We start from the raw sequence: 20,554 nt of genomic DNA, 5'->3' as shown, positions 1-20,554 counted from the left end.
GAAAACCTACCCGTACCACTCAAATTAGAAAACATTATTATAAGCTGACCGTTGTGAATCGGGCTAAAGTAAGGCGATAGTTTCGAACACTGGCTGGTTATGTACTTGCTCAAATATTGATTTCGAATCATTTTTAACCAAAAAAAGTTACGGACTGCAGCTTTAAGTACAATCAAATTGGCTGTATGTCATTTCAACTCATTTAAAAAAAAATCTTGCCCAGTTTAATATTTTTTTGAATAACTAAAAGTTGAGATTTGTTAAATTACTTTAATGGGTTAAAGAATGACTTATTGCTATGACTTATTGATCACTTGTTGATCAAATGAGGCAATGGCAGATCACTTATTGATCAACCAGGGGGAAATTTCTCAGCAAAAATAAAAATTAAATTAAATTAAAAAATAAAATACAAAATAATTACAGCAATAAATTAATAAATAAAAATGATATAAAATAATATAGGCTATAATAATTTTTATAATAATATGCTTTGCTTGGGGGGGGCAAGCAAAGCATATTAAATATATTTATAATATAGGCCATTTAATATGTTATACATACGGACGGACGGATGGATGGATGGATATTTTAATACCATTTTTACCACCTCTGGTACACCCTCAAATAAATAAATAAATAAAAAGGTGCATGACACCCCTAATATGCACATTGTAGTGTTACTATATCAACTGCTGTACATTTTTTAAGATTATCTGACTCAAAACCTGGAGTTTGTTGTCAAAAATGCCAATAAATCCTGTCATGCAGGATTAAACTGAACGTCTATACTGGTCTGCATGACCTCCCATCGTTTAGCACTGCAACACCACATCCCTCTACAAAGCATTAATGAGTCATCTGTATCCAACCAGAAAAGGTAAGCCATGGATATTCATAGTGCTGCCTTTCACAGTCAGTCTCATGTAGTGCCTCAAACAGCAGGTTGCAGCCCTGGCCCGACGCTCCAATCATGCCCTAAGAGTATTAGAGCATAGTCTGATTGAGAGACTCTGGGATGTCTATATGGGCTCATCCAGTCCCAGCATGACATGTAATACGGATCAGATAGAGATCGCTCAATGTCTTCTTGTGTCCAATAAGCTCATGCCTGGGTTCAGTCTCCCTCCAAAAACAATCACCTGCATTGTGAAAGCATTTATACTAGTAAAAGATCTGCAATAAATCATCAAATCCTGAAATATTACCCACCGCAATGACCCAGGACCTCTCCACTCCTTCTCTTACCTCTTTCCTCTATCATCTACAGTGAAAGAGTGTGTCTACCCAATATCCCCCTTTCTCCACAGCCCTGTTTGAGACAATTTGATCACGATCCCTCCTCATGAGACTGGCATATGGTAGCACCATACTGGCCGTCTGTGATGTGCCCTGCTATTGACACACAGAGTTATTATTGCCTCCTGGGAGCTCTTAAAGCAGCAGCAGTAAACACATCTCCATGCTCTATTAATCTGCTGGTATGATTGCTTGTGTTGTGCAAAAACCGGAATGCACACGAACACCATACGTGCATATAACTACAGCAATGTGCAGATTTACATATTAAGATGATTAGGGGAGCACAAACCATTTTTCTTTATTTTTTAGGATAATTTTAATTATACGCTGTTCTGTTGTCAATTCAGTTGTTGTGCTAAATCCTAACGAAAGTCATTATCAGTTACTTACGTTAATTTCCTTTGAACATTTAGACCTTGATAATCAAAAATAGAGATTTTTATAGAGGCAAAAAAGAAAAACGCTTAAATTTTTCCCCATTCAAGACCAAAGCACTACAAAAACAAGCATGTGCGTGAACCTGCATCCTTAAAATATCAATCTTTTTTCTTGAAATTTTTTTCCATCTTATTCAGCAAGCATGTTTAAATTTGATAAAATGATCAAAAGTGACAGTACAAACATTTACGATGTTACAAAAAAACGAATTCAAATAAATGCTGTCATAATAGGCTTCTTTCAAAAACATTAAAACATTAAATATTATAATACACGTACATGGGTGATTAAACGTGTCAACCTACTCACTGAAGAGATGTCTAAATTAAGATGCACACAGATGTATACACACAAATGCTGCGTTTCTTCAAGATATTCTTAGAAGCATTTTCCTCAGAAGTTCGACCAGAAGGTTCTTCCGGTACAGTATCTTGAAGCAAACAAGCAGACTTGACAGTTCTTGTCATTAATTCATTAACACCTCATCCTTTCACAAATCTGAAACTGTCTAACAGTTTCTGCAGCCACTTATTTTTAACATTACGACTTCAGAGCAAAAACATTCAGATACAGAGGGAAATATGATCATGGTCATATTACTTAAACAAAAGAGTTGGCTTAATCATATCAATGTATCTTACTGAATCTGTTTGATGTAGTCAAGGAGCATGATCGTATGAACATATGTTGACACACTCCTGACCCTGTATCACCTTTTCCAAGACTTCCATGCATAATCTCTGTGGAGAAAGGGCTATTTGTCCAGAACATTACCCCGGCCATCTGTAATGCTAAGCTACCTCATCCTGTAGGCATGAGTCACAGCATTCACGTTCTTTCTTTCTTTCTAAATCAGGAATTTTTTCAATGGAGCTAAACACTTTGGTGATTGATTTGCTGCCGTTGCAATCCTCATGTCTGGTCAGGTCTGACTATCAGATGAAGGATACCTTTTCAGGAGACACTTGGAAAATGACCTCACTGTTTTAGTCTGCTAGAAGAAAGCTGAGGAGGTTGTGCTTTTTTTGTCATTGGGAAGTGAGCAAGAATCCAAGACATGCTAAATCCTATTTGTCCTCTAGGGCAGACAGGCTTCTCTGATTACCACCGGACCAGGCCAATGTCTGGCCATTTTGCACAGTTCAATGGTGGATTGGAAAGAAAGCCTTGGATGAGGCAACACAGACACCAAACACAAAGCCACAGAGTCAAGAACACGCCAGAGTGGCTGCTGCACACCTCTGGACCACAAATCGACATTATTTCGTTTTTAAAACGTACACTCAGGAGTTTTTTAATAATAGAATAATAGAAAATAACATACCACCTACACTAAACCCTACCCTAAACCTAACTGATAACCAAAGCGTTAAAGGGGATCTACAGTATTATGCCCCTTTTTACAAGATGTAAAATAAGTCTTTGATGTCCTAAGAGTGTGTATGTGAGGTTTTAGCTCAAAATACCCGACAGATAATTTTTAATAGCTTGTTAAAATTGCCACTTTTAGGGTATGAGCCAAAAAGCGCAGTTTTGTGTTTGTCCCTTTAAATGCAAATACAAATAGAGCTGGTGCTCCCGGCCCCCTTTTCAGAAGAGGGAGGAGCTTCAAGAGCTCATGCTCTTGATAAGGTGCTATCTAGGACTGTGAATCTTTGGGTAGACAGCAATCGATTCGATTCATGATTCATAGGTTTTCGATTCGATTCAAAAACCATTTTTGCAAATTCAGAACGATTCAATTCGATTCAATTTGCAATTAAATTCGATTCGATTCGATTATGCATTCTTTAAGTGCATTCACAGGATTATTTAAATGCTTCCCCTAAATTCTTTAAATGCTTAGTCAGGGGGCAAATTACACAGCAGCCTTTATGGTTACAGAACCAAAGGTTAGAGAAAAAAAAACACTTTTGTCCATTTTTAGATGCTAGTTTAATGATGCTATGACATGACATGGCATATGTAGAAATGTATGTAAGCCAAGATTTTAAAAAAGAGCTTTAAAAGTATTATGTATAGGCTAACATTTTGTCACACCAGGGGCGTAGCCATCATTTCAAAAGTGACAAATGTCAAATACAATAATTGTATGTATGTATGTATTATTATTTTTTTCCAAGGAATTTTTTTCTTATCTCTTACTTTGAATTTGCTATAAGGAATCAAATACACAGCTGGACAATAATCAATCATTTGTAATCTATAATTTTTTCCTAATGGAAATTTTTATGATTGTTTTATATACTACAAACAATTGTAACAATTTTCTACACAGAATAAGGTAGAAAATATACTTTATAGTTTCTGTACTAATAAATATGTCATTTAGCAGTGCATCATTCATAAATTATTTATTGTGTTTATTGTCATAACGTTTCAGTTCATTCTGCTTTTTATACAGATATAGCCTGGTACGTCTTAAGTTCTATGAGCGCGAGATCACTTCTCTTCCAGTGCGAAAACTTCTTAACTCATTTTCATAAAATAAAATGCTATAGTATTTAACTTTTCCTCTCCATCGGCGAATGATGATTATGAAAGAAAACGCGCCCGATGTCTGTTTGTCTGATGTCTGCAACAAACGCTACTTTCATGCATCTGATTATCAGATAAACCTCGCGCTCTTATTTCAAGGTTGTTAATGCTGTGGTTATTTTAACAGTTTCCTTTGTACAGTCGGTTCATCGACATTGTTAAATCACATTTATCATTCAATGTAACTGTGCATATGCTTTAGACACTTACATTTTTGCTCTGTCCATGCAATAAATGCGCAGCCTTCGACTGCGTAATGTCGTTGGTGACCGAGAGCCATTGAAAAACTACAGAAAAGTAAAACTACTTCACTTTAGCATTACTGGCCACGAGTACTAAGGAGAGATCACACATCAGCTGCTCACAGAAATCGCGATTCATTTGATTCTTAGCGTTTTAAATCGATTACTGTCCGAAATCGGCGATTCACGATTCAAAAATCCATGTTTCAAGATCGATGCATTGCATCGTCTGGGTTTGTAATCAATGCATCGAGAAAACGAGTGAATCGTTACACCCCTAGTGCTATCACAAACTTGATAAGTCCCATTTGTGATTATGAGCTCAACAAATTCAAGCGGTCAATTGCTTTCATATGCAATTTTTAACTACCACATTCCTATTTATGATCATTCCGGTAGCATGTGAAGGCAGCATCGTGAAAACAGGCAGAGACAATGGTAGCTTTAGCAACATTAGCCTTACAGAGTGCAAAGAAGCTCTTTCAGAAAGGCAATTTGGACCTTGTTGAGTTGAAAAACCCTACAGGTGCATCCCAAAACACAACACTTGTAATACCTCTTTGGCGCTGCCATTGTATATCTCCAGCAGCTACAGCAAGAAAACAGTAATGGTGGACTGCTGCTTCTCACTCAGGGCTGTGTTTCTGCTAATAGGGCAGAGATCGTCACAAATGGGCGGGCCTTTTTTTTAGAATCTGGAACTGCTTGTTTGGAGAGACTACTTATGATTTATTGGGATTATAGAAAATTTAGTGGGTGGATTTTTACCATCATAGGCTGGTTGTTTTCACACACTGCTGCCACACAACTGTGTTCAAACACGTTATAAAAGTGCTTTTATCCATAACAGGTCCCCTTTAACAAAACCATGCCATTTTAGCTGGCTTCTACAAGTCTTTGAACTGTTTTATTCAGTGTCATAACTCCTGTTTCACAAGACTCATACCCAAGTGCCCCATATTGAAAGTGCAATGCTGTACCGGGTGGTCTACCAAGCAAGTTTACTGTATGAGAAAATCCATGAAGCTGATGATTTGATGCAAATGTCTAAATGTGTTAGTCTATAAATCATGCATATTGTAAAAGTATTTTGAGGTTATAACATAAATCTTTATTAATCGATAATCTGCCCTGTAAGCATATTTTGTGTGAAAAAGAATACAAATTGTTGGTTTTTTACTGCCACTTGTGTTAATTTCAGCTGGAAATGGCAGTGAATTGTATTGTATGGTTATGGAGTTTTGCTAAAACATACTTTTTTTTCCCCAACGAGCCAAGGTTATAACAAAATAAATAAATAAATAATAAAAAAAATTAGTGCACACTTAATGGAACACTATTCTGCTAATGTCAGCGTTTCTCCTCAAAGTATGACTTTTCGGTTACAGTATCAGATGGTCATTCAGAATATCTTGCAAGTATCAGGAGTTCACCTGTTTCCCATGGACGGTTCTCATCTTCAGCAGAAGTTCCTTCTGTCCTGTTTACGAAGTGACAGAATGGTCATCTGCTACTTAAGAGCGTCTGAGAGAGTATGATGTCAGAATGCTTAACCACGGTCCCATGGATCTGGAAAGCTGAGTGTCGTTGAGCATCGATGGGCCTGTTTTTAGCAACACAGCAGACTAAATAATGCCATCGGTTGTTGTCAAGAATGAAAAGGAGCTGGCACTGATGTTCTTCAGCTGGCACTGGATTCTATAGCAGAATGTTTCACTCTCTCAGAGAGAAGAAAAGGTCTTCAAGAGACCCTAGCTGTAAATAACACTCAGACACTCTGTTTCAAAACTCAATTTCTTCACATTTTCGTCAAATAAAAACAAGCTTGGAGGAGTTAGATGCATTACCTGTCCATTTTGATGGCTAATTTTCCTCTCGCCCAAAGAAACAGCCACAGCAAAAAGTGCAGTGGAAGGTGTTTTTCTCCACATCATTTTGTCATTAATTGGCTGCCAAGTGCACTTGACTGTGGAAAGATGAAGCTCTCTCTCCATGGACACTGTGTTCAATTCAGGGGAGCTGAGGCCAAATGAGTTTTGTTTGTGCCAGGGCCCAGTGGGGAGCAGCAGGACAGCTGGGTAGTGTGTATTCTGTGTGCTTTCAGCTGGCCGTTAAGTGTCACGCAAGCTCAGCTCACAGCCCTTTTTAGATTCATTTCAGGAGCCAAGATGGGCATGTCATCAAAGAATGGACATTTCATTGTGAATGTTTAGTCTCATACAGTTTCTTACAAAAAGCTAAGAGTGTTGTTCATAGAGACTGAAACAAAACAAATCAAACAGCCTGAGAATGGTCAACTGGTCAAGACATTTGAGAAGTGCAAAAAAAGTCAGCAAAAAAGTTTGTACATATTTGTTTTTAGGGTGAGACAATCAAGCAAATTTGAGTTGAGCTTAACCTCGCGGATTCTTTTTGTAAGCTATGCCTGCGATGAACTGCTGTCTATAGAGCTGACATGTGCTGACTTAGAAACTCTATTTGCTTATTTCAACAAGGGATTCTCTGTCCAAGCAGACTCCTGTCACTTTTCGGCTTTTAAGGGCAATTATATTCTTGAGCCCGCCAACTATGACCATCCCATTAGGGTCAGTTTGCAGAAAGAAGCCTTTGGCAGTCAGGGAAGAAGTCTGGACAGATATAAACAGGAGTCATGGAGCCAAAACATCAATTTAACACACTACAACAGGCTATCCTTCAATCAAATTATGCTATTAAGGCTGCTCAAATGCTCTATGCATGATCAAGCAATTCTTAACCCTTGAATTTCTTATTTTAGCTAGCTGAATGCACAAATGAATTAACCCTAAACACTGAATATTGAGGTTTGTACTTTTAAAAACTCTCAAGAGAAGTGTGTTCGGTCTCATTTTCAAAACTACATGCTCTGCATGGCAGATCATGCCTTTTCTGGTTCTGCAAAACCTATCATTACATAAAATTCCCATTGAAATTTTTGTCTAATCCATCACTTGACAAAAAATGGCATAAAGGTAGTTATTTTTCATACAGCAAACTCATTTTTAAAGCCTGTTATTTTGACTTATATAGCCTTGTATAAAGGGTCTGGTAATTTGGGATGATCTGCATGGCAGATCATGCCTTTTCTGGTTCTGCAAAACCTATCATTACATAAAATTCCCATTGAAATTTTTGTCTAATCCATCACTTGACAAAAAATGGCATAAAGGTAGTTATTTTTCATACAGCAATGATACAGCATTTTTAAATATACAGCATATACAGCATACGTTTTTAAAGCCTGTTATTTTGACTTATATAGTCTTGTATAAAGGGTCTGGTAATTTGGGATGGCGAATGATGTGACAAGCTTTTCTGAATGATGAATTAAAGAATTGGTTCTTATTAAATGATACAAATGATATGCAATGACAGTTCATAGTCATCAGTGGCTGTCAAGTTCCAAAAGGGAGGAAAAAACCTTGAAAGTGTCATTAGATGGCTGTGTGGGAGGAAAAGACAGAAATTCTATTTGTTGTTATAGAAGAGGCTCTTATGGACTGCTTTTATGATGTTTTTGGTCCTTTTTGGAGCTTGACAGATGTGGAGACTATATACTGTCCTGGTTTGCAGGCTTGGAACAACATGAGTGTGAATAAATGATGACAATTTTTTATTTATGTAGGGATTGGCCCTTTAAGAAGCTTCATTTTCTCACAGCGCTTGAGGTTGATTGTGTGCAGAAATGCAGACTAATTATCTTTCATTTAAAACACAATAAAACCTAACCACCGATGTTCAACATGCTCAGAGAGATGATAAAAGAAAAAGAAGAAAAGCCATTAACAAAACAGTAGGGCAATGTATTGCTTGCAATCACAATGAACGCTGCAAACATGATAGCATAATGATACCCACTGCTCTCCTGGCATGAGTTCCTCTCCCCATCTATGGAGTGTAACCTGCATTCTTGCCAAAGTAATTCAGGAGCAATTCTGCAATCAAATACCTCAAAAAGCCTCTCTTGGCAAGCCACTCTCCGCAGTGCCTCTGTGTCTCTCCTAGCGCATTGTTTTGCTTGTTATCTTTGGACAGCCATGATGCTTATGGGTTTTCTTTGGTGAGGTTTAGCTACCGACTCATCTCATATATTCTCGTTAAGTTCAGTAAATACTAACAGGAGGACAAAATCTCCATCATATCTGGTAGCACTGAGAATGGAAGCTGGTTAGTCTTTAATCACGCCACTTATCCAGAACAGCTTTCCTTGGATTGCTTATAAAAGTTTACTTTTCAGAGGCAGTACAAGGACACACTTGTAAAAGTAGATCATTGTTTGTGACAGCTCAGAGGCTTATTTAATATTTGCTAGGCTATTCGCTCTCTTCCCAGTATATCACAGCTAAATGAATGCATATAGGCAATATCCTAGCCTTCCGTTCCTATATTGGTAACTGTGAAACAGGTGCACTAGCTCTTACAAATAGGAAAGTAAATCTTGTTGAGGCTTTGTTATTTCTGAAACAAGTAACGAACACTGTATAAAAGATAATCCATATAAATCATGCCTATATCATTGAACTTACCAAGGTTCAAAAACATAGGGATGGAATCACTGTCATAGATTACCAATGTCTCTACGCAAAACTATAAAGGATTCACAGGATTAAATTGAATTGAGGTGAAACAGTAAATTGGCATGTCTGGCTCATAATTTGATTGGTAATCAGGTTAGTCAATGTTAAATCAAGGAACTGGTACTGAATCAATTGCTTTCCTTGCTTGATTTGATATATCAAAACAAGCTTTCCATCTACACCATTCAAATTAAAATGTATAAAATTACTTTTTTAACATAATAAATTTTGCACAATATTAAATACTAATATGTTTTATATGAGTGTGTTAGTGGGGTAGCAGCTAGGTTCTCTTTTTTAAGAGAGGTTATTTTTTTTAACTTGACTCTTACACAGTTTAGGAAGATTATAAACTTGTATCAAAGTTTGAAACAGCCCAAAAAAACAACAACCAACCATTAAAAAAAGGTTATAGATGTTAAATCAAAATGCATTACACCATTCCTGGTCTCCCCTACTTACATATTATTTGGATTTTTAAAAAAACACACATAGATCAATAGCGTCACATATCTCTCAAAATATAGAATAAAATATTCACTTGAAAATGAAAATCAACCATTTTATCCCAAAATTTAAAAAAAAGGCACACACTAAAACGTGAAAGGTTACAGTGACTCATAATGATTAAGCAGACAGCTCTCTAATGTTAGGCTAGTGAACTTGATCCTTTCCACTCCTGGACCCGAACATCACCACATCCTTCATGATGTCATGCACAAATCAGCAACGTGAGCACAATAATTTATGCTGAACTTCAGAAGAGGTGTGTGTGTTGTTGGTTTGTGGTTGGAAGTATCTCCAACACAGCTGAAACCTGTGTCTTCAACAGATCTGAAATCAAGCCAACACAAAGGAAGCCACAAAAAATTTCCCCTTGTTGGTTTGTTAGAATAGTTTAAGCCATGTATCCATAGCATCACACAGCAACACTCTATCCGTAACACAAACTCTGTAGTGTAAAGACAACTTTGAGCCTGATTCAACCAGTAACAGCACCACTAATGTAGGGCTTGGTAATCACAACCAGTCCATCTTTACGTGCAGAGTCCTTGAAGCTTTTGAGCTGTCTAAAAAGCTTCATGTCCCTCCTCACCCCTTAATCCCACATCCAGACTGATTCTAGCCCAGAGAACGACACAGCCTCTGCTCATCCTTCACCCAGCAACACTGGATCTGAGCTCACTGCTATGTATAAAGTGTGCAGTGGGAATACCAAACCAATGAAAATCAAGCAGCTTTAAATGTCCATGTGACATTTACACAAAATCGAGCAGTGCCTTTCAACTAATGATAAGCATAAACATTTGAATAAAACAACTGAAAAATCAACATGAAGTTCATAACTTCTTAGTTTGGTCACACTTTATTTTAAGCTCCAATTCTTGCTATTAACAAACCATTAACTATGACTTTTGGCTCAATAAACTCCTAATTTGCTGCTTATTAATAGTTTGTAAGGTAGTTTAGGTATTGGGTAGGATTAGGGATGTAGAATATGGTCATGCAGAATAAATGCTTTATAAGTACTGTACTAATAAACAGCCAATATGTTAATAATAGGCATGCTAATAAGCAACTAGTTAATAGTGAGAATCGGTCCCTATACAAAAGTGTTACCAGTATTTCTTTCAACAGTATTATCATTAAGAAAAAAAAATAAAAAATTGGTTAAATGAAATAAACACTATAAAAAAAACTGCAAAAACTAACCTAAATTAAAATAAAAAAGTAATCAATGGAAAACTAAAATAAAAATGGCCACAGATTAATTTTACTTTCCATTTTCGATACATGGTATAATATATAACTGGAAACTTTTACAACTTGCCTGCATTAAGCATAAAAATTGCCACTACAGAGAAATATTGTAACACTACATTGTGCCAAGAAATGTAACATTTTTAAATCATACCAGTTAGAATATTAACTTTGGCAGCCTTAAAATACTAAGATTAAAATAAGAGTTAAATCAACTAAAACTAACAATGAGGAAAAAAAATGAAAACTTGCATAAATTAAAGAGAAATTGAAAAGTAATTAGAATAACAAATACACCCTGTCTTATAATTTTTTTAACATTTCTAATTCATTTTATGTCAGAATTTCTTTATTTTCAGAAAAACATTTTTTAAAAATACACCGTCTTGTAATTCTTAAACATTTCTAATTAATTTTATGTCAGAATTTCGGAGAAAAAAAAATCAAAATCTAAAACTTTAATTGCTTACAGTTTTGTTATTACCCAGATTTTCAATGTTGCCTCAGACGTTTGGACCCCACTGTACAGTATAAGCGGCTAAAATCTCACTAAACCCACAGTACACCATTGCAGTTTGTCCATAAGAGCCTTCACACCAAGTCATTAATATGTCTGTGGTGCTCTGTTTTCATTTTAAACCACATCTAGGTACAGACTTACTGACCTTTACTGCAAAGCCTTCTCTATAATACCAAATGCCAACAATGCCACTTTATTGTTTAAACAGAATACCAAAGAATCGCAATGCGTTTCTCTACCCTATCATTTAGTTTTTCGCTCTCTCTCTCCCTCCTCTGGGACCAGAAAAAGCGATAAGAGAGCAGCAGTCTCTTTGTTTGCAGTAGATTTTTATGTACAGGACATGCATAAGTCCAGGATTCAATATCACTCCTGAGCATGCCTGGAATCCTTATGAGAGCTCAGGCCTTCTCCCTTCTGTCATCTCTCTCCTCATCTATCCTCACTTCCCACTATGCACCATTCCTTCAGAGATTGACCCACATCTTCACAGTGCCACCGTGTAATCACCATGGAGTGAGTGTCAGTCTTCCTGTGATTTACAGTCAGCATTATACACCAAACGCACTCAGAACTTTCAAAATATTCCCTCCGAGATGTTGCATGCATTACTGATCAGAGGGCTTTTTAATCTTATTATCCAGGTCAAGAGGGGGGAGAAATAAGCATTAATTATTAATAGTTTGTAAGGTAGTTTAGGTATTGGGTAGGATTAGGGATGTAGAATATGGTCATGCAGAATAAATGCTTTATAAGTACTGTACTAATAAACAGCCAATATGTTAATAATAGGCATGCTAATAAGCAACTAGTTAATAGTGAGAATCGGTCCCTATACAAAAGTGTTACCAGTATTTCTTTCAACAGTATTATCATTAAGAAAAAAAATAAAAAATTGGTTAAATGAAATAAACACTATAAAAAAAACTGCAAAAACTAACCTAAATTAAAATAAGCAGAATCCTGGCCAAATCCAACAAGAGCACATGAAATGTATGAAGACAGAGTACTGCTTAATTTTAGATGGGCATAGATCAATGCTTCATATGGGTGAGTAGGCTTTTGGGAATTTCTTTTTCTGCCTGGTTAAATTTCACAAGAAAATGGGTAATGAAAACTGAATAAATATTTGATGAAGCATCTTATTGCTTTGTTGTGGAAATGACATAAACACAGCGATTTCACAAGGTTGAAAATCTATTAAATTCTGGATTATCAGAAAGCTTTTAAATTGAACACACACATGAATGTATCAAATTGTAAGGGAGAAAAAAACGTGGGTATCTAATTCCCATCCCCTCTGCCCAAAATGCAATTCAAATACAGTTTCCCACCTAGTAGAGTAATAAAATTTACCTTTTCAGATAGGAATAAAGTTCATCAGTCCTCGTCTTCTGTTGTCAGAAGTTTGCTGCTGATCTGCTGGTGGTTCCCCTGAGAACTGAACAGATGTCGGTGGGGACACCTGCTTGACTATAAACCCAGTCCCCTCAACAGCTTTAGGCCCACAGGATCAGACGCCTGCCCCAAAAATAGAGCTCATCCATCCCATCTGCAGTTTGTGACCAAATATTTGCAAAGTGTCTTCAATGAAATGTGTGATGTCATTTCAAAATGAGAAATTGCTTTGTATCCTTATCCATACCAGAAGTAACATACTGTAATCAATCAGAAAATCCTGGAAATCCAGAAAATCTAAAGGCGAGAATCAATCAGAATGGTTAACTCACAAGATTAAGAACCAGCAGTAAATTGTGGTGAATTCTGCATTAGTCTGGATGAGGAGTTTAAACAAATCCAAGGGGCTTACAGTATCGTACCAATGGTTTATTTTCGGGGTTTGTTGGGGGTGGGTGAGGAAGCTTCATTCTCAAGACACCAAGCCATCTGTTTGCTCGTTTCCTGGTGGGTCCATATCTAGACCACAGTGATTGACTGACAGCTCTGTAATCCAAACCCTCTTGTTCCGCTTGTGAGGTCCACATATAAACCTGTAATTTCATGAAGATACAGTATCTCATTTAGCTCAGCATAGGGCAAATCAACAAGGATATCCATGGATTTCAACCATTTATGAAAATAAATGGCTGCACATTTTAGGGCATAAGGAAACAAGAATGTAAAGAGTATTAGATTGCCTGTTTCTTATTAGGTCTTCATGAAGATGTATTGCATTGATGGATTATTTCACACCATGATAACCTTAACCTTTAAGAGTTACACAGATAACACGGTTTGCCGTATGTATTTTCATTCAGTGGCAAATATTCACATTTGACATTTTAGTAATGATTGTGCAGTTGAGGCCAAAATAAATGTATTCATTTCAATTCTCAGCAATTTAATTCTTATTAAAATTGTCCTCGCTGCACTCTCCTCTGTGAACTTCATTAAAAAAAAAAGTGCTTTCCCCCTCTCTCTTTTGTTCTCTCTTCCTGTCTGTTCGGGTCATCAACAGATTGGTGCTGTACTGTAAGAACGATGAACTGAAAGGAACCTTTACCAATGGCATGTACAGGAAAAGCATCTGGTTGATATTCTAGTAGCAATTTGGCTATTGTAAAACATATGCTTACTGTAATTGAGTTTTAACAGACAATTTGACAACAAATGTCTATGCAAGTGATATTTAGGCCATTAAGTTATTCTGGAAAGTTTTTAAGCCCCAATGTGTTGTTCTTTGGGGTTGTGTCCTGCTCTGGATTCAGATCATATTTAGAGGGCAGCCATTTTGCAATCTGCCACGACAGATGGCTGTTTGTAAAAATAAATAACCTGTCCCCTTCCCTACACATGTTTCGAGACCGATCCAAGAGGAACCGGCCAAATCAAACTCTTGCACAATTTATGACGTCCCCCCAAGGCGAATGACAATTTAACATGGAGGTCATGTAGACCCTCCCTTAGAGACAACCCTCCCTTATTACACATAGAAAAATCACATAGAGGTTTCTTTGTACTTCAGAGATTTAACGAATAATTATTGACTTACTTTTTTTTATTACTTAGGTTCCTATTTTTATTTTCTATAGCTCAATTGGTAGAGCATTGGGCAAACAGGGGCAATGTTCGATTCCCAGGGAACCCTTGGACTAATGAAATGTATATCCCAAATACATTTGGATAAAAGAGTCTGCCAAATCCATAATCATAACAAAAACATATCTGGCAAATATTGTACTTAGCAAAGTATCCATCATGAACACAAAAGAAACAACGGAAAATGTCTGTTCAGCTTTTCAATTATCTCACCAAACTTTACCAAGAGATACATCACTGCCAGAGTTGGAGGAAATATCTATTACACCAATATTCAAAGCATCTCAGTTTCCCCAGGCTATACCCTTGATGTGGGGTAAGAGGTTTTGGTTTATTCTTTGAGTAAACTATCCCATTTTTCCAAAAACCGTTCTGAAACAAATGCCCATCAGAAGATCAAAGCTTTCCATGAGCAACGGCAACAATGTTTTACCATTAGTCAAATAAATACAAAGCCTTTACGGATCATATTCCTTGTTTTATCCTAGTACTGAATAGAATATCAAACATGAAAACTTTGCAAATGAACAGATTTTCTTTCAAAGCCGAATTTTAGCCATGGGCAAAGGTAACCTCACAATAGTCCTTATTCTTTCATGCTTTCATTACCAGCAATTACATGACGGTAACATTCCATTATGTATTTGTTTTCCAATCCCCTGGATCAGCACTAAAATCAAGTCTATTTACTCAAAGCCTTTCCAGCCTATCTTGACTCTGAGGAGTAACACAGAATTCTAATAAACTGCTATCACTGATATCCCTTTTTTTCTGAAAACCATTCTGAAACAAATGTCCATCAGAAGATCAAAGCTTTCCATGAGCAACGGCAACAATGTTTTACCATTAGTCAAATAAATACAAAGCCTTTACGGATCATATTCCTTGTTTTATCCTAGTACTGAATAGAATATCAAACATGAAAACTTTGCAAATGAACAGATTTTCTTTCAAAGCCGAATTTTAGCCATGGGCAAAGGTAACCTCACAATAGTCCTTATTCTTTCATGCTTTCATTACCAGCAATTACATGACGGTAACATTCCATTATGTATTTGTTTTCCAATCCCCTGGATCAGCACTAAAATCAAGTCTATTTACTCAAAGCCTTTCCAGCCTATCTTGACTCTGAGGAGTAACACAGAATTCTAATAAACTGCTATCACTGAACCACAGGGGAAGGTTCTTATCTGAAGGGGCCCAGCTTGTATTACTGTCAAGGGTTATTTTTCCCACCCTGTGAAAAAGGACCATATTTCTGTCTTTGTTCAAATGCACTCATCCACAACTCATAAAGCATCTCTCCTTTGGCCAGTGCATGGCATTTTTCCTATCCTTTCTGAGATTTTATATTTGGTTGCCAAGGGAACAGAGGACACAAGCTCTAGAGATTCTAGACGTCTGTGGGATATGAGGTTGAAGCAGGCAAATGCACATGTGCCCACAGTCCTTTAGCATATTTATGGCAATAAGGCCAAATTTTGCACCTGTATAGATGCGAGACAGCCACAAACCGGAGATGAAATTAGGTCAAATTGGTCTGAATAGAAGCCTGTGCTCTATAATGTTGGACAGAGTGTCAGCGCGATATGGAAAAATCAGGAGTGACAGCTGCAATGAGCAGGGCCTATCTCCCAAACTCATGAAAATGAATGAGCCACTGAAATGTGTTTATCTGGAGACTAGGGTTAGACTAAACTGATTGGGGATCATTAAGGCCTGAGAGCGGATAGACAGGAGGAGATTCACACTATAGTACACAGGGAATCATATTCCTGGCTTCTCTCACCCTTGATCGTCCCATTGTAATCACAGCATGAAAGGAAATTCAATCCTGTTCAATTTCAACTTTTCATTGAGAAATGTATTTAAATGAATGTGTAACAGAGGGTGGCCTGGTCTAATTCAAAATTAGCTATAACATTTTGTCTCACTGAATTGTTTTCATTGATTCAGATTAAGGCCATTGCTTCTTTTTTCTGATTCATGCCAAGTCAGTTTGGGCCTCCTTCTGTATTAGATTATCAGCGTTCTATTGTTCATGGCACTCAGAGAGTTTTTAATCACTTTTCCTGCTGAGGTCATAAGTCATTTAGACATCTCTAAATTGTGCTAACATATTTATAGGAGAATGTTATTGAATACAACCTAATAACACAAGGTTATAATCACTGTATTCAAGTATATTGCTTATGATACTGACTGATATCATTTAAATGAACACATAAGAAATAAATGTTGGTTTTGCCATTTGTTTTCACTTTTCTAATGTTTTTTTAAAAAGTAACAAGCTCACCAGTGTTGTATTTATTTGCTGAAAAATACAGTAAAACAGTGATATTATGAAATATTACAATTAAAACGGTTTTCTTTTCTCTTTTTTTATGTAATTTATTCATGTGATGATTAAGCTGAATTTTCAGAAAGCATCTGGATTATATACTAGTAGCAACTTGGCTATTGTAAAACATATGCTTACAGTAACTGAGTTTTGATAGACAATTTGACAACAAATAAAATTGTAAATGTCTATGCAAATGATATTTAGGCCAATAAGTTATTCTGGAGAGTTTTTAAGCCCCAGTGTGTTGTTCTTTGGGGTTGAGTCCTGCTCTGGATTCAAATCATATTTAGAGGGCAGACATTTTGCAATCTGCCACGACAGATGGCTGTTTGTAAAAATAAATAACCTGTCGCCTTCCCTACACATGTTTCGAGACTGATCCAGGAGGAACCGGCCAAATCAAACTCTTGCACAATTTACCACGTCCCCCCAAGGCGAATGACAATTTAACATGGAGGTCTTGTAGACCTTTTTCTGCCATTTCTGTCTGAGACCATCCAGAATTACATGAGAGACAACCCTCCCTTATTATACATAGAAAAATCGCAGTGATTGCTTTGTACTTCAAAGATTTAAGGAATGATTACTGATTAGTTCCTATTTTACTTTCCTATAGCTCAATTGATAGAGCATGGAGCAAACAGTGGCAATGTCATGTGTTCGATTCCCAGGGAACCCTTGGACAGATGAAATGTATATCCCAAATACATTTGGAAGAGTCTGCCAAATACATAAACATAACAAAACATATCTGGCAAATATTGTACTTAGCAAAGCATCCATCATGAACACAAAAGAAAGGGGAACATAGGAAAATGTGTGTTCAGCTTTTCAATTATCTCACCAGACTTTACCAAGAGATGCATCACTGCCAGAGTTGGAGGAAATATCTATTACACCAATATTCAAAGCGTTTTCGTTTCCCCAGGCTATACCCTTGATGTAGGGTAAGAGGCTTTGGTTTATTCTTTGTGTAAACTATCCCTTTTTTTCTGAAAACCATTCTGAAACAAATGTCCATCAGAAGATCAAAGCTTTCCATGAGCAACGGCAACAATGTTTTACCATTAGTCAAATAAATACAAAGCCTTTACGGATCATATTCCTTGTTTTATCCTAGTACTGAATAGAATATCAAACATGAAAACTTTGCAAATGAACAGATTTTCTTTCAAAGCCGAATTTTAGCCATGGGCAAAGGTAACCTCACAATAGTCCTTATTCTTTCATGCTTTCATTACCAGCAATTACATGACGGTAACATTCCATTATGTATTTGTTTTCCAATCCCCTGGATCAGCACTAAAATCAAGTCTATTTACTCAAAGCCTTTCCAGCCTATCTTGACTCTGAGGAGTAACACAGAATTCTAATAAACTGCTATCACTGAACCACAGGGGAAGGTTCTTATCTGAAGGGGCCCAGCTTGTATTACTGTCAAGGGTTATTTTTCCCACCCTGTGAAAAAGGACCATATTTCTGTCTTTGTTCAAATGCACTCATCCACAACTCATAAAGCATCTCTCCTTTGGCCAGTGCATGGCATTTTTCCTATCCTTTCTGAGATTTTATATTTGGTTGCCAAGGGAACAGAGGACACAAGCTCTAGAGATTCTAGACGTCTGTGGGATATGAGGTTGAAGCAGGCAAATGCACATGTGCCCACAGTCCTTTAGCATATTTATGGCAATAAGGCCAAATTTTGCACCTGTATAGATGCGAGACAGCCACAAACCGGAGATGAAATTAGGTCAAATTGGTCTGAATAGAAGCCTGTGCTCTATAATGTTGGACAGAGTGTCAGCGCAATATGGAAAAATCAGGAGTGACAGCTGCAATGAGCAGGGCCTATCTCCCAAACTCATGAAAATGAATGAGCCACTGAAATGTGTTTATCTGGAGACTAGGGTTAGACTAAACTGATTGGGGATCATTAAGGCCTGAGAGCGGATAGACAGGAGGAGATTCACACTATAGTACACAGGGAATCATATTCCTGGCTTCTCTCACCCTTGATCGTCCCATTGTAATCACAGCATGAAAGGAAATTCAATCCTGTTCAATTTCAACTTTTCATTGAGAAATGTATTTAAATGAATGTGTAACAGAGGGTGGCCTGGTCTAATTCAAAATTAGCTATAACATTTTGTCTCACTGAATTGTTTTCATTGATTCAGATTAAGGCCATTGCTTCTTTTTTCTGATTCATGCCAAGTCAGTTTGGGCCTCCTTCTGTATTAGATTATCAGCGTTCTATTGTTCATGGCACTCAGAGAGTTTTTAATCACTTTTCCTGCTGAGGTCATAAGTCATTTAGACATCTCTAAATTGTGCTAACATATTTATAGGAGAATGTTATTGAATACAACCTAATAACACAAGGTTATAATCACTGTATTCAAGTATATTGCTTATGATACTGACTGATATCATTTAAATGAACACATAAGAAATAAATGTTGGTTTTGCCATTTGTTTTCACTTTTCTAATGTTTTTTTAAAAAGTAACAAGCTCACCTGTGTTGTATTTATTTGCTGAAAAATACAGTAAAACAGTGATATTATGAAATATTACAATTAAAACGGTTTTCTTTTCTCTTTTTTATGTAATTTATTCATGTGATGATTAAGCTGAATTTTCAGAAGTCATTGCTCCAGACTTCAGAAATCATTATACACTTATTGACTCTCAGAAAAAAAGGTACAAAAGCTGTCACTGGGGCAGTACCTTTTCAAAAGGCACACCTTTGTACCTAAAGAATCCATATTGTTACCTTAAAGGTACAAAAGTGTACCTTTAGAAAAGGTACCGCCCCAGTGACAGCTTTTGTACCTTTTTTCTGAGAGTGTTTAGCATTTAGGAAACGGTTCTTATTTTTATGAATGCTGAAAACAGTTGTGCTGCTTAATATTAGTGTGTAAACATTATTTTTTCCCCAGAATTCTTTGATGAATAGTATGTTTGAATCTTGCAACACTGCAAATGTCTTTACTGTCAATTTTGATTAATGCAATGCGTCCTACCTGAATAAAAGTAGGACTTTGTGTTACAATAAAATACTGAGGGAGTTACTGTCTTTCAATCTCTTGCTTTGTTGCTATGGCATCCACTGTGCAATAACAATTCCATCTGTGTACTTTTCCTCTCCTTCATTTTTCAACAAGTCATACCCAGTAGCCAATGCAGAGGCTGTCCTGAGCTGAAGGGAAGGGAAAAATAGCTATTAACACACAAATACATGAATGAACCCTATCTAGTGAAGCCTCCTCTCTGGTTTTGAGGTAAGGTTAATCCATCGAAGGAAAAAAAGTGTTGCTTAGTTATTATGGTTAATAACCACCTTTTTTGAACCACTAATTCACTTACTCATCATCATATAATTTCAAGCAATTCAGGCTGGTTTTCACAGTTATCCCCATTGCATTTATAGCATGATTAGGATCTCAATGAGAATGCAATAATGTCAAATGAGGCAAAAGATATTTACACACTCTGTGAACATATATTTTGTGACATTTCTATTGTGGTATTATTATGTTGCATATTTTCTCATCCAAATTGTTTTAAGGTGGCACTGACTATTTTCTCCTAAGAAAAAAACCTGGTAGGACTGCCAGATACATGTATATGATGACATGAACTAGACAAAGTCTTTTGCTCACAGTGCTTAAAGGGGTCATAGGATGCTACATCCACTTTTACAAGTTGTTTGAACTGAAATGTGTGTAGGCAGTGTGTGTACACAACAACCCTATAATGATAAAAATCCACCCA

This window comes from Sinocyclocheilus rhinocerous, unplaced genomic scaffold, assembly GCF_001515625.1.
Source record: "Sinocyclocheilus rhinocerous isolate Xijiao unplaced genomic scaffold, SAMN03320098_v1.1 scaffold926, whole genome shotgun sequence".
NCBI lineage: Eukaryota > Metazoa > Chordata > Actinopteri > Cypriniformes > Cyprinidae > Sinocyclocheilus > Sinocyclocheilus rhinocerous.
The sequence above is the reverse complement of the archived record's forward strand: the minus strand, read 5'-3'. Positions refer to the sequence as shown.